Source organism: Lactuca virosa, chromosome 4, assembly GCF_052849685.1.
Source record: "Lactuca virosa cultivar CGN04683 chromosome 4, Lactuca_virosa_CGN04683_v6, whole genome shotgun sequence".
NCBI classification, from domain to species: Eukaryota; Viridiplantae; Streptophyta; class Magnoliopsida; order Asterales; family Asteraceae; genus Lactuca; species Lactuca virosa.
The window spans coordinates 5498154-5512747 of NC_136429.1; positions in this window are offsets into that span (position 1 = coordinate 5498154).

The following is a 14594-nucleotide window of genomic DNA, read 5'->3' on the forward strand; positions in this document are numbered from 1 at the left end:
TTATGGACTCCATTAAAACACATAAAGATCAAGAATTAATCTAATCAATTATTAGCACATAATTTCTATGATCTTCTAAACTCATATGTTTATGAATGTTCATATCAAAAATTTCAAGAATCGTAAGTACATTTACAAAACTTGAAATTTTGATACGAGCTTGAACAAAACTTCGATTTTCAAGTTTTTTTTTTTGCATCAAGTATCAAATAAACAAACAAGGCTCTGATACCACTGATGGGTTTTGAGCATTCTAACATGTGACAACCGTCAAATTTCGGTCAAGTCAAAGTCAAACAAAGTCAACAAGTCAAACCGGTCAACTCCAATAACCCGTGTATGTTTGGGTTTACGTTATGTAATCACTGTACAATTCGCTATTTTAATGAGAAAATATCATTTGGAAAATTCATGTGTTTGATTTTCCTTAGCCTTAACAGTGCTAAACAACGAACCAAAGCGATAAAACACTATTGCACAATCATCGGGATTGTGTAGGACACTAAATCATGGCTTAACGGGGTTTACGGACCTTGCGTTTCAAAGCCAAACACTCAAAAAGGTCTCAAAAGAACTCTCTCTCAATCTCTTTCACTCAATCTCTCTCTATTATAAATCTCTCCCAAATCTCTCTCAAAAGTTCCTTTAACTTTTTGTAATCATTCGGGTCATCACGACCCTTAACCGGGTCAAAAACCACTTGAAACGGGGTAAAAACGGGTAAAATAGCCTTAAGGACCCAAAACCGAAGCTTCAGGATCGAAGCCTCGCATCCAAAGTGCTCAGGACCGAAGCCTCGCATCCGAAGTGCTCAGGACCGAAGCCTCGCATCCGAAGTGCTCAGGACCGAAGCCTCAGGTCCGAACCTCGGCCCAGGACCGAGCAACTTCGCAGATTCAGCTTTTTTTCCCGGTTTTCGACTACGACTTCGTTTTAACTCCGTTTTTCATTATTTTAACGTGGGATTTTCACCCAAAACTTTATTTTATAAACTAAGGCCCCAAAATATATAAATATCCAGGGTTTTTATAAAATATATTAAAAGAATTAGTGGTTGAACTAATTATTGAGGGAATAATTGTTTTTCCTTAATTTATGGCAAAAGCAAACCACCACCACCTCACTCTATGATTAGCCACTCTTTCCCACTACCCCTTGTCTCCTTAGTGGACCTTTACACCCAATCTCCAGCTCTTCCCACGTTCTAAGAGCTGGAGGATTGATCCTCTCTCCTCATTCTCCATAAAGTTCTTTCATTCTACACTTAGCAACCAAGAACACTCTCCAAAATTCTCTCATCTTTTCTCTCAACTTCAAGAACTTCAAGGCTTTCTCCAGGGATTTCTTTCTTCAATTAGTAAGTATCTTCATCATTCACATAATTATTAAACTCCATTCTACTCAAATCATTGATATCTTACACAAGTTCCATCTTATTCGGTGTTAGATTCTCGAATCATCAAGACATCTTCTTAGTGTTCTTGGGTTGAACACTTCCTCTCTCTCACTTTCATCTACTGAAACCACATAAGGTGAGTTCATACCCCTACATTTACATGTTTTTCTTAAGTTTTAAGGGGGGAATACAAGTAAAATCATCAAGAACACAATTAAACTTTTTCTAACAGATTACATCAGAAAAGATGGACTTTAATCACGGACTGTTTTGGTCAACTTAAATATTTTAGTTTTCAAAACTGTTCCAGGTGCAAGTAGTTCAAACTCTTAGCTTTAAAATGGCTACTTGCACATCTCCATATGATGTTTCTACAATTTATGGTGATTTTTACAAAACTGCCTGTCATTTCAGAGGCAAACCCGGACCAGTCTGTGATTATGAACATTTTCACCTCTGTTAGAGATCATTAAAAATCATGATAAATTTTACGAACAAACTAGACTCATATTCCAAACTCTCAAAATTTGCGGATTTGGATTTAGAGCTTTGATGATTTTTCTATAAATTTTCTAAGAACAGTAACAGAAACTGTATTCAACGAAAAGTTGCTGTCAATTTCATTTCACCTTGTAACATGTTGAGCAAGGTGTATATCTTTATGTGATTATATGTTATTGCAATATATGACATTTTATCTTAATATTTAGACACACATCAGTTTAAAAATGGATTTGGACATATAAAATATAAAGAATAACAAGTGATTATAATCAAAGTACAACCGATACATTCAAACATTTAATAAACTATTTTAAATATAGTTTGCATACATTACTACGTACTACCATTGGTTGATAAACTATAATAGGTATAGTTTATGATACATTACATAACACATACATTTAAAAAGGGTACATTTATACAAAGGATATTTTCATTAAGCAAGGTACGGCCATACGGTACCAAGTTTTCATAACACGTAATTCCGTTAATGACTTTGTGAGACATTTACTTCAAATTACCATTAAGTCCTGTATTGTAACCAGAGTCTCCTTGAGGGAGAGTGTGATACTTGTGTATAGATCTATATTGGGGTTGACAAACCCACACCTAAACTGCATGCAACAGTTAGACCGATAGGTCTGGGGTGACAAATGTCATAACATTTCCAACGCCTGAAGAACGTCGTTTTAGGCAACCTTGGTCATAGTATGGTTATAATAAACTCACATAAAGTATTAATAAACATTGGAATTTACGGGAACTTAATTAAAATTTAACGAGTTTATGTCGATTTAAACTTGCATTGTTTTACTATAAATATGACAAATTACTTGTACATTTCGGTCTTTGGGTTTTAAGACTACATTTACACATTAAGGAAAATATTGGATTTTCTAACACAAATACTACTTTTACAAACGAAAGGCTTTTAATAATACCAAACAAAAGCTTATGAACTCACCAACCTTTGTGTTGACACTTTTTCAAACAACTTGTATTCTCAGGAAATCATTAAACAGGTAATCAAGTGCTTTTGAGGATGGGACGCTAAGGCGTCTACTATTTCATATTTTGTCAACATATTGTAATTGATTCGTAAACATGTAATTCATACAATGATGTAACTTTTTCAATTATATATATGTTGGTTGTGTTTGCTTGAATTACTATTATAATTGTTGTTATGATACTATACATGAAGTCCTCCACCCCCGGACATTTCCGCCATCCTTGGTTTGGGGGTGTGACAGATTGGTATCAAAGCACAGTTTATAGTGAATTAAGTATATCAAACCACATAAGATATACAAACTATAAACACAATTGGGACTAATAGTCTCTGATTTGTGCATTTTTCAAATAAATATACTCTTAGAAAATAAATGATTGTCTTGATTAAAGTATACATACATACATTACATACTCGCATGGTATCATAACTAGCGAAAACATAAAGCAAAAGAAGAAGAGTTGAACATTTTGAGTATGCCTTAGTATATGTGGATTAAATCTGGGAAGGATATAGCCTGATCAACTATATCTGTCCGGGAATTGACTTGCATATACCGGGGGATGGTCAGGATGGGCAACAAATCTAACAAACCTAATAACAGACTACAAAGGATACTTTAAGAACTCAAAACTAAACATTTACAAATACTATAGGAGTATTTTGTGTTACTATAATAAATTATCTGAGAATTAAATAGGTCTTTATTTATAGATCAATAGCTGCTAAGTGGATGCGCTAAGGTCATATGTAACTAAGATGCTATAGACTTAGAATTTATGTATCTTTGTTTCACTTCCTGTCCTTGTTTGGTTGTGGTCTTGGAGTTAGGGTCATCTATTCGAAGGACTATTATATCTTAATCACATATGACTGGTATGCACTTTGCAACTAATTAAGTAACCGATAAAGATCATTTTAAAATATAATATATTAATTATGTCCCGACTAAATTAGTATATGTGAAACTTTTACAAACAGTCATATACTTGGAAACAAGGAAACTCAAATAAAATATTTTATACTTTCATTTTACCTCATAACCCAATGTATTGGGTCGATTAAAAGTATAAAATCGTATGTATCGTAAACATACCGGAAAACAATGTAATAATATACTTTATGTATAAAAGATTTCTCTTCCTATAAATATACTTTTACTAAAAGTACATTGGTTTACGACTTATGACAGAACCATGCCGCCAAGGAGAAGACCAAGACCTTCCAGCAACACAGCAACACCTCCTCCGCCGCTGCCTCCACAGTTTGATCCTACGATGTTCCAGGCTGCAGTAACAGCAGCCGTAGCGGCCGCAATATCGCAGATAGGGACAAACGGAGCTGGTGGTTCTGGATCAGGTGCTACAAACTCTAACCACGGAGACAGTACGTGGCGTGCAAGAGAGTGTTCCTACAAAGACTTCACCAATGGCAAACCCGACAACTTTAATGGGAGCGGGGGAGTCATCACCTTAATGCAATGGTTTGAAAAGACCGAAGTAGTCTTTCAGGTGTGCTCTTGCCCCGAAACGAGCAAAGTTAAGTTCGCAGCCTTCACTTTCACCGGCCGGGCCCTTACTTGGTGGAACTGCCGGATTAATTCACTTACTCTCGAAGTGGCTAGCTCCATAACCTGGGCAGAACTAAAAACGTTGATGATGAAGGAGTACTGCCCGAGAGGTGAAATTCAAAAGCTGGAACAAGAACTTTGGAACCTCAGGATGACGGGCTCCGACCTTGAAACCTACACCACCCGATTCAATGAATTGGCTCTCCTCTGCCCAACAATGGTTACTCCGGAGGAGAAAAAGGTGGAGCGATACCTTTGGGGACTGTCTCTCCAAGTGCAAAGTAGTGTCCTGGCTTCAAGGCCAACTACTTTTGACAGTGCCAGGGAGCTGGCACAACAACTTGTTGACCACCGAGCCGGTCATAATACTACAACCACCACCACTGATCAGTCAAAAGGGGGAAACAACAAAAGGAAGTTCTGGAACGAAAAGAAGAGCCAACCAGCACAGGACCCCGCTAAGAAGCAACAAACTGTTGCTGTCCATGCTGCCACTAATGCTGCCACTACTGCTACCACTCCAGCACCACCGAAGCCATATGTTGGAACCCTACCTAAGTGCAACAAGTGCAACTTTCACCACAATGGTGCTTGTAGGGAGATGCACTGTAACAACTGCGACAGGAAGGGGCACACTGCTCGTTTCTGTAGAGCGCCGGCTCGACCAATCAACCAAGTCGCCAGTACGGGGGCAACCCGAACCTGCTACAACTGTGGAGACGCAGGTCACTTCAAAAGAAACTGCCCCAAAGCACAAGCCCCTAATGCTGGTGGAGTAGGAAGAGTCCTGGCAATAGGACATGGGGAAGCAGTCGAGGATCCCACGGTGGTTACCGGTACGTTTCTCCTCAATAACTCTTATGCATGCGTACTATTCGATAGTGGAGCAGAGAGGAGTTTCGTGAGCCACCAATATAAACAATTACTTGAACAAAATCCCCAATCACTAAAGGATACTTATGTAGTAGAAATGGCAAATGGGAAAATAGAACGCACTAGCGATATATACTCATAGTGTACTCTCACTCTAGACAACCATACATTTAAAATTGACCTGATGCCGGTCACCATAAAAAGCTTCGACGTAATCATCGGGATGGATTGGTTAGTTCCTCACCGTGCCGACATTCTATGTTACGAAAGGGTCGTTCGCCTCAATCTACCAAATGACGAAACCCTTCTCATCTATGGTGACAAACCTAGTGCGAATTTACAAATCATCTCATGCATCAAAGCCCAAAAGTATTTCCGGAAGGAGTACCACGCCTTCTTGGCCCACGTAGTAGACAAGAAACAAGACGTGAAAGACATCAAAGACATCCCCGAAGTGTGTAACTTCCCGGATGTGTTCCCAGAAGATCTTCCTGGTGTACCACTCGCACGACAAGTCGATTTCAGAATTGACTTAATACCCAGAGCTACCCCCGTAGCCAGAGCTCCATACCGCCTCGCACCAACAGAAATGCAAGAGTTGTCCAGTCAGTTGAACGAGCTTTTGAGCAAAGGGTTCATCAGACCAAGCTTCTCACCTTGGGGAGCACCAGTCCTTTTTGTAAAGAAGAAGGACGGATCCTTTCGCATGTGCATCGACTATCGGGAGCTAAACAAACTCACCATCAAGAACCGATATCCTCTACCCCGAATCGACGACCTTTTCGACCAACTCCAAGGAGCAAATTTCTTCTCAAAGATCGACCTAAGGTCAGGTTACCATCAGCTACGAGTTCAAGAAGAAGATATTCCCAAAACTGCATTCAGAACTCGCTATGGGCACTACGAATTTGTGGTGATGTCCTTCGGTTTAACAAACGCACCTGCGGTATTCATGGACCTAATGAATAGAGTGTGTCGACCCTACCTAGACAAGTTTGTAATCGTATTCATCGACGATATCTTGATCTACTCGCGAAGCGAAGAAGAGCATCGCCTACATCTACGCCAAGTGCTAGAGACACTAAAAGCGGAGAAGCTTTATGCTAAGTTCTCTAAGTGTGAATTCTGGATTAGAGAAGTGGATTTCCTTGGACATGTGGTAAGTGAGAAAGGCATACATGTGGATCCCTCCAAGATCAAGGCAATCGAGAATTGGTCAGCACCCAAGACGCCAACCGAAATTCGACAATTTCTTGGGCTTGCTGGCTACTACCGAAGATTTATACAAAACTTCTCCAAGATTGCGAAACCACTCACCACCTTGACACAGAAAGGTGTGATATTCAAGTGGGAAAATAAACAAGAAATTGCTTTCCAAACGTTAAAACAAGCCCTATGCAGCGCACCGATCTTGTCTCTCCCAGAGGGAACCGAGGACTTCGTAGTGTACTGTGATGCTTCGAATCAAGGCCTCGGATGTGTGCTCATGCAGAGAGGGAAGGTTATCGTGTATGCATCAAGACAGCTTAAGACGCACGAGGTTAATTATACTACGCACGACCTGGAATTAGGAGCAGTGGTATTCGCTTTGAAGATCTGGAGACACTACCTCTACGGCACGAAATGCACTATCTTCACTGATCACAAAAGTCTTCAGCATATCCTCAATCAGAAAGAGCTCAACATGCGACAGAGGAGATGGGTAGAGTTGCTGAATGACTACGAGTGCGAAATTCGTTATCATCCGGGCAAGGCCAATGTAGTGGCCGATGCTCTAAGCAGGAAGGAGTACTCGGGCCGCCGAGTAAAATCCTTAACAATGACAATCCATTCCCACCTGACCATACAAATCAAGGAAGCTCAACTAGAAGCTTTGAAACCAGAAAAGGTGGCAGGAGAGACATTAAGGGGAATGGATAAAAACTTAGAAGTCAAGGATGATGGAGCACGTTATATCATGAACCGGATTTGGACACCGAAGTTCGGTGGACTCCGAGATGTCGTCATGAATGAAGCACACAAGACTCGATACTCCATCCATCCCGGGTCGGATAAGATGTATCTGGACCTCAAGAAATTATACTGGTGGCCGAACATGAAAGCTAAGATTGCTACCTATGTGAGCAAGTGCCTGACTTGCGCCAAGGTCAAAATCGAATACCAGAAACCATCCGGGCTATTACAACAGCCGGATATACCTGAGTGGAAGTGGGAACGAATAACCATGGACTTCATAACCAAGCTGCCTAAGACATCGGGCGGGCTTGACACCATATGGGTAATCGTAGACAGATTGACCAAATCAGCACACTTCCTACCGATAAAAGAAACCGACAAGATGGAGAAGCTGACTAGAACGTACATCAGAGAGATTGTACGACTCCATGGTGTGCCGATATCCATTATCTCCGATAGAGATAGTAGATTTACATCACAGTTTTGGCAGTCTCTACAAAAATCATTGGGAACTAGGCTTGACATGAGTACGGCCTACCACCCACAAACCGACGGACAGAGCGAACGAACCATTCAAACATTGGAAGACATGTTAAGAGCTTGTGTGATAGACTTCGGTAAAGCATGGGATACCCATCTACCGCTTATCGAATTCTCCTACAATAACAGCTATCATACTAGCATCAAAGTCGCTCCATTCGAAGCTCTTTACGGTCGCAAATGCAGATCACCCATGTGTTGGGCTGAGGTGGGGGATACACAGCTAGCTAGAGGGCAAGTCTCTAATAGCACCCTCACCGGCCCTGAAATCATAAGGGAAACCACAGAAAAGATCGTTCAAATTCGAGAAAGACTGAAAGCGTCTCGCGATCGGCAAAAGAGTTACGCAGACAAACGACGCAAACCCTTGGGATTCCAGGTGGGTGATCGAGTACTACTAAAAGTTTCCCCTTGGAAAGGAATGATACGATTCGGCAAACGCGGGAAACTAAATCCAAGGTACATCGGGCCATTCGAAATCCTTGCTAGGATTGGGCCAGTAGCATACAAACTTCGATTACCTCAGGAACTCGACAAAGTACATCCCACATTTCACGTGTCGAACCTAAAGAAGTGATTGTCTGATGAGACACTCGTAATACCACTCGACGAAATCGAAGTTAACGAAAATCTCCACTTCGTGGAGGAACCAGTCGAAATCATGGATCGGGAAATCAAACGAACGAAACAAAGTCGTATTCCCATCGTGAAGGTCCGTTGGAACGCTAAACGAGGACCCGAATTCACCTGGGAACGCGAGGATCAGATGAAACAAAAGTATCCACATCTCTTCCCAAACTCTTGAAATCCCAGTCAAAATGAAAATTTCGGGACGAAATTCCTTCTAACGGGGGGATGATGTGACAACCGTCAAATTTCGGTCAAGTCAAAGTCAAACAAAGTCAACAAGTCAAACCGGTCAACTCCAATAACCCTTGTATGTTAGGGTTTACGTTATGTAATCACTGTACAATTCGCTATTTTAATGAGAAAACATCATTTGGAAAATTCATGTGTTTGATTTTCCTTAGCCTTAACAGTGCTAAACAACGAACCAAAGCGATAAAACACTATTGCACAATCATCGGGATTGTGTAGGACACTAAATCATGGCTTAACGGGGTTTACGGACCTTGCGTTTCAAAGCCAAACACTCAAAAAGGTCTCAAAAGAACTCTCTCTCAATCTCTTTCACTCAATCTCTCTCTATTAGAAATCTCTCCCAAATCTCTCTCAAAAGTTCCTTTAACTTTTTGTAATCATTCGGGTCATCACGACCCTTAACCGGGTCAAAAACCACTTGAAACGGGGTAAAAACGGGTAAAATAGCCTTAAGGACCCAAAACCGAAGCTTCAGGACCGAAGCCTCGCATCCGAAGTGCTCAGGACCGAAGCCTCAGGTCCGAAGTGCTCAGGAACGAAGCCTCAGGTCCGAAGCCTCAGGTCCGAACCTCGGCCCAGGACCGAGCAACTTCGCAGATTCAGCTTTTTTTCCCGGTTTTCGACTACGACTTCGTTTTAACTCCGTTTTTCATTATTTTAACGTGGGATTTTCACCCAAAACTTTATTTTATAAACTAAGGCCCCAAAATATATAAATATCCAGGGTTTTTATAAAATATATTAAAAGAATTAGTGGTTGAACTAATTATTGAGGGAATAATTGTTTTTCCTTAATTTATGGCAAAAGCAAACCACCACCACCTCACTCTATGATTAGCCACTCTTTCCCACTACCCCTTGTCTCCTTAGTGGACCTTTACACCCAATCTCCAGCTCTTCCCACGTTCTAAGAGCTGGAGGATTGATCCTCTCTCCTCATTCTCCATAAAGTTCTTTCATTCTACACTTAGCAACCAAGAACACTCTCCAAAATTCTCTCATCTTTTCTCTCAACTTCAAGAACTTCAAGGCTTTCTCCAGGGATTTCTTTCTTCAATTAGTAAGTATCTTCATCATTCACATAATTATTAAACTCCATTCTACTCAAATCATTGATATCTTACACAAGTTCCATCTTATTCGGTGTTAGATTCTCGAATCATCAAGACATCTTCTTAGTGTTCTTGGGTTGAACACTTCCTCTCTCTCACTTTCATCTACTGAAACCACATAGGGTGAGTTCATACCCCTACATTTACATGTTTTTCTTAAGTTTTAAGGGGGGAATACAAGTAAAATCATCAAGAACATAATTAAACTTTTTCTAACAGATTACATCAGAAAAGATGGACTTTAATCACGGACTGTTTTGGTCAACTTAAATATTTTAGTTTTCAAAACTGTTCCAGGTGCAAGTAGTTCAAACTCTTAGCTTTAAAATGGCTACTTGCACATCTCCATATGATTTTTCTACAATTTATGGTGATTTTTACAAAACTGCCTGTCATTTCAGAGGCAAACCCGGACCAGTCTGTGATTATGAACATTTTCACCTCTGTTAGAGATCACTAAAAATCATGTTAAAATTTACGAACAAACTAGACTCATATTCCAAACTCTCAAAATTTGCGGATTTGGATTTAGAGCTTTGATGATTTTTCTATAAATTTTCTAAGAACAGTAACAGAAACTGTATTCAACGAAAAGTTGCTGTCAATTTCATTTCACCTTGTAACATGTTGAGCAAGGTGTATATCTTTATGTGATTATATGTTATTGCAATATATGACATTTTATCTTAATATTTAGACACACATCAGTTTACAAATGGATTTGGACATATAAAATATAAAGAATAACAAGTGATTATAATCAAAGTACAACCGATACATTCAAACATTTAATAAACTATTTTAAATATAGTTTGCATACATTACTACGTACTACCCTTGGTTGATAAACTATAATAGGTATAGTTTATGATACATTACATAACACATACATTTAAAAAGGGTACATTTATACAAATGATATTTTCATTAAGCAAGGTACGGCCATACGGTATCAAGTTTTCATAACACGTAATTCCGTTAATGACTTTGTGAGACATTTACTTCAAATTACCATTAAGTCCTGTATTGTAACCAGAGTCTCCTTGAGGGAGAACGTGATACTTGTGTATAGATCTATATTGGGTTTGACAAACCCACACCTAAACTGCATGCAACAGTTAGACCGATAGGTCTGGGGTGACAAATGTCATAACATTTCCGACGCCTGAAGAACGTCGTTTTAGGCAACCTTGGTCATAGTATGGTTATAATAAACTCACATAAAGTATTAATAAACATTGGAATTTACGGGAACTTCATTAAAATTTAACGAGTTTATGTCGATTTAAACTTGCATTGTTTTACTATAAATATGACAAATTACTTGTACATTTCGGTCTTTGGGTTTTAAGACTACATTTACACATTAAGGAAAATATTGGATTTTCTAACACAAATACTACTTTTACAAACGAAAGGCTTTTAATAATACCAAACAAAAGCTTATGAACTCACCAACCTTTGTGTTGACACTTTTTCAAACAACTTGTATTCTCAGGAAATCATTAAACAGGTAATCAAGTGCTTTTGAGGATGGGACGCTAAGGCGTCTACTATTTCATATTTTGTCAACATATTGTAATTGATTCGTAAACATGTAATTCATACAATGATGTAACTTTTTCAATTATATATATGTTGGTTGTGTTTGCTTGAATTACTATTATAATTGTTGTTATGATACTATACATGAAGTCCTCCACCCCCGAACATTTCCGCCATCCTTGGTTTGGGGGTGTGACATAACACTCCTATGGTGTACATGCAAACCTAGAAACCTTGGATCTATGTTTGACTAGGATACATGCAAATAATTATTTTTCCAAGGTTCTTATCCTAACTAGCATGGCATGGGATACTTGAATCAAATAAAACTAGTAGAATTACTTACCTTGTAGTAGTAGTTGATTGCTTGGAGTTTGAGAGCCTAGCACCAATAATGTGGATGCCTCAAATGGAAGTCACAAATCACCACAAACTTGGAAACTTGAGAGAATAGTCACAAACTTCTTGAAATCGGCCCTCTTGGTTTACACAATCAACTAGTGCAATTTCAAGAACCAAAGCCTCCTTTATATAGTGTGGTGGATTAGGGTTACATCCATGTAAACCCTAATACCCATGTCTTTTCATTTCCATAAGATCCATGGGTTAAAGCTCCATGGAGTATCCATGGACTTTCCATGCAAGGCTAGCCCATTCCAAATAAGCATTAGCCCACACTATATAAATACAAGAGCCCATATTTAATTAGTCATACTTTTGATCTCTAAATTAATTCTAAATTAATCATAGATCAACACTAATTAAATAATATGATTTTATATTAATATATTAGAACTTATAATATATTAATAAATCATAACTTATACTATTCTCAAAAGATTATCCGTAAATTGTTCGGGTGAAGTGCAACCCAAATGGACCATGCCGGGTCGGGTCAAGTACATACCAAATATAGTTATGGACTTAGAAACTATATCCAACACCTTCTTCTTGTGATTCTTGAACAGTTGGAGTTAGAGGGACTTTGGAGGCACCTGCACCGTCATGAGTGGACTGAGCCTTGCGGATCGTTTCAGCCATTTCAGACATCCAATCTTGTACTTTCAGGATGGTGGCTACGGTATTGGCATTATTAATTGCGTCTGCCCAATACTTTGCCACAGATTGAATTTCCTGGTCCTTTTGTTGCAGTTGCTTGATTTGCTGATCCTTCCTTGCTTGAAATGCTCTACGGAAAGCGACATTCTTCTTGATATCGGACTCAGACACCGGAGTGTAGTGTAACCACGAGTCATTTGATTCTTCTCCGTCAAATCCTTGGTATCGCACCGAAGTGTCCTTCGGGTTCATGGATCCTTGCACATTGGTGCTCACCGTGCCTAAACCACCTGTTACAGATGTAAGCAGAGTAGGATTTCCTGAGCTTCCTCGGTCTCCTTGACCGTAGTCAAGTCTGGCTTCGGCTCAGTTCTGGAAAGGGCGGAAGAAGTGCCCTGCGGTTGGGAAGGTATTTGAAGTGTTTGGGTTACATTTAAGAGGATGGAGTTCAACTCCTCAGGAGAAAAGAAATGAAGTCGGGAAGCCCTGGAGACCTTAGGGCGAGAACCAGTGTCATCCTATTGGGAGTGAACTGGGGGTGAGTCTCCACGATGCGGTGAAACAGACTCACTTTCTGAGTCTGAGTGGTATTCGAGTGTGGTGTTGAATGGGTCTACGGCCACCCCAAGGACTACCGGAGCCTTTTGTGAGGCTGGGGTATCAGTCCGGTCATGCATTTGGCCAGTGGGATTGGTTTTCCTCTTCTTAAGGATAGCTATGGGTTGTGCATCTTCATCAGAAACACTATCATTTGAGGGTGCGGTTTGGGTGATTTTGCGTTTCTTTGAGGTTTCGGTTGGTTGGGGAGCATCTTTCTTTGGGGTTCTTTGTTTCTTGGAGACGTTGCGGGGGCCTTGATTGGCTGAGACTAATTTCTTTCTTCTTTGAGAAAGATTGGAGAGAGTAGTGGAAGAAGGGACTGTGGTACTTCCAGGGATGATAAGTGCAGATGTGGCTTGTAGAGGCAGGGTAGAAAGGTATGGGTTAATACCTTCTGTAGCCTCTATATGGTCTGTGACATCAGGGGTTTCAAGTCCAAGTGATGTCAAAATGTGAACAGGTAGTCGTCTGATAGGACCGAAGTTAGATTGATCTTTGGAGGGATTGTACCTTTTGAGATCTTTGGTGATGAAGAGGTTGGTGTCGTTGCCCATGCTGATTCCTGCATCTGCATGGAGATCTGAGATGCAAAGTGACCAGAATCTTGCAAATGTGAGTTCGGTAGGGTTATCTCTTGGGCTCTCCTTGGGAATGTACTGCAGGAAATCATCCCACAATATCTGACCGTAGTTGACGTCGTGGCCAGTGAAGATGCTCCATACCAGTTCCAAAAGCTTCAGACCCATATTGTCAGTGCCTCCGGTTCGGCCTGACAGACTGCGGATGACGAAGTGACAAACGAATTGCCACACCGCAGGCAGTTGATTCTTCTTGAATTCGCCAATTCTTTTGATCTTTTTCTGGTAACCCATTTGGTAGAGAGCTGAGAGGATGTCAGCCATACTTGGAGTAAAAATCTTGGTTGAAGGATGAATCAGTGGATTAATGGCATTGAGAAACTTTTCTTTGTTCAGAATGACCAAAGAATCGTTCACCAAGTTCAGATGCACTTCTTGAGGATTCTCGAGGGGTCTGTAAGCAGAGAAGGCACACTTGAATAATGTTGAAAGAGGAACAACGTCTGTGAATGCATCGAAGGGGCCAAACAGGGGGTGATTAGTCAAGAACTTGATCATTAGCTTGATCGGAGCATTGTAGGATGAATGATCTTCGAACACAACCCTAAAATTGCTTGAAGCAATTGAAGGCATTTGATTTCTTGTTTCAGAATCAGACCCAGTTGGGTTTGCAGAGGCAGAAGCCTTGGAGATTTTCTTCGAGAAAACTGAGTGAGATCTTCGAGATTCTGGTCTATAATCCAGAATCTCTCGTCAATTCAACCAACTTATACTCTTGTGCCTTTACCTGTAATGCAAAGAAAACTGAGTGGGTCGGGCTTGGGAGCCTGGGGAGCATATAGGGTTTTCGACCAACAATAATATATTTATTATATTCAATCATTAATCAATCCAAAACACTCATCCCCATTATCTCTTTTATTTCTTAAGGATTTACCCTAAAAATCACCTATCCTTTTTTCATTTA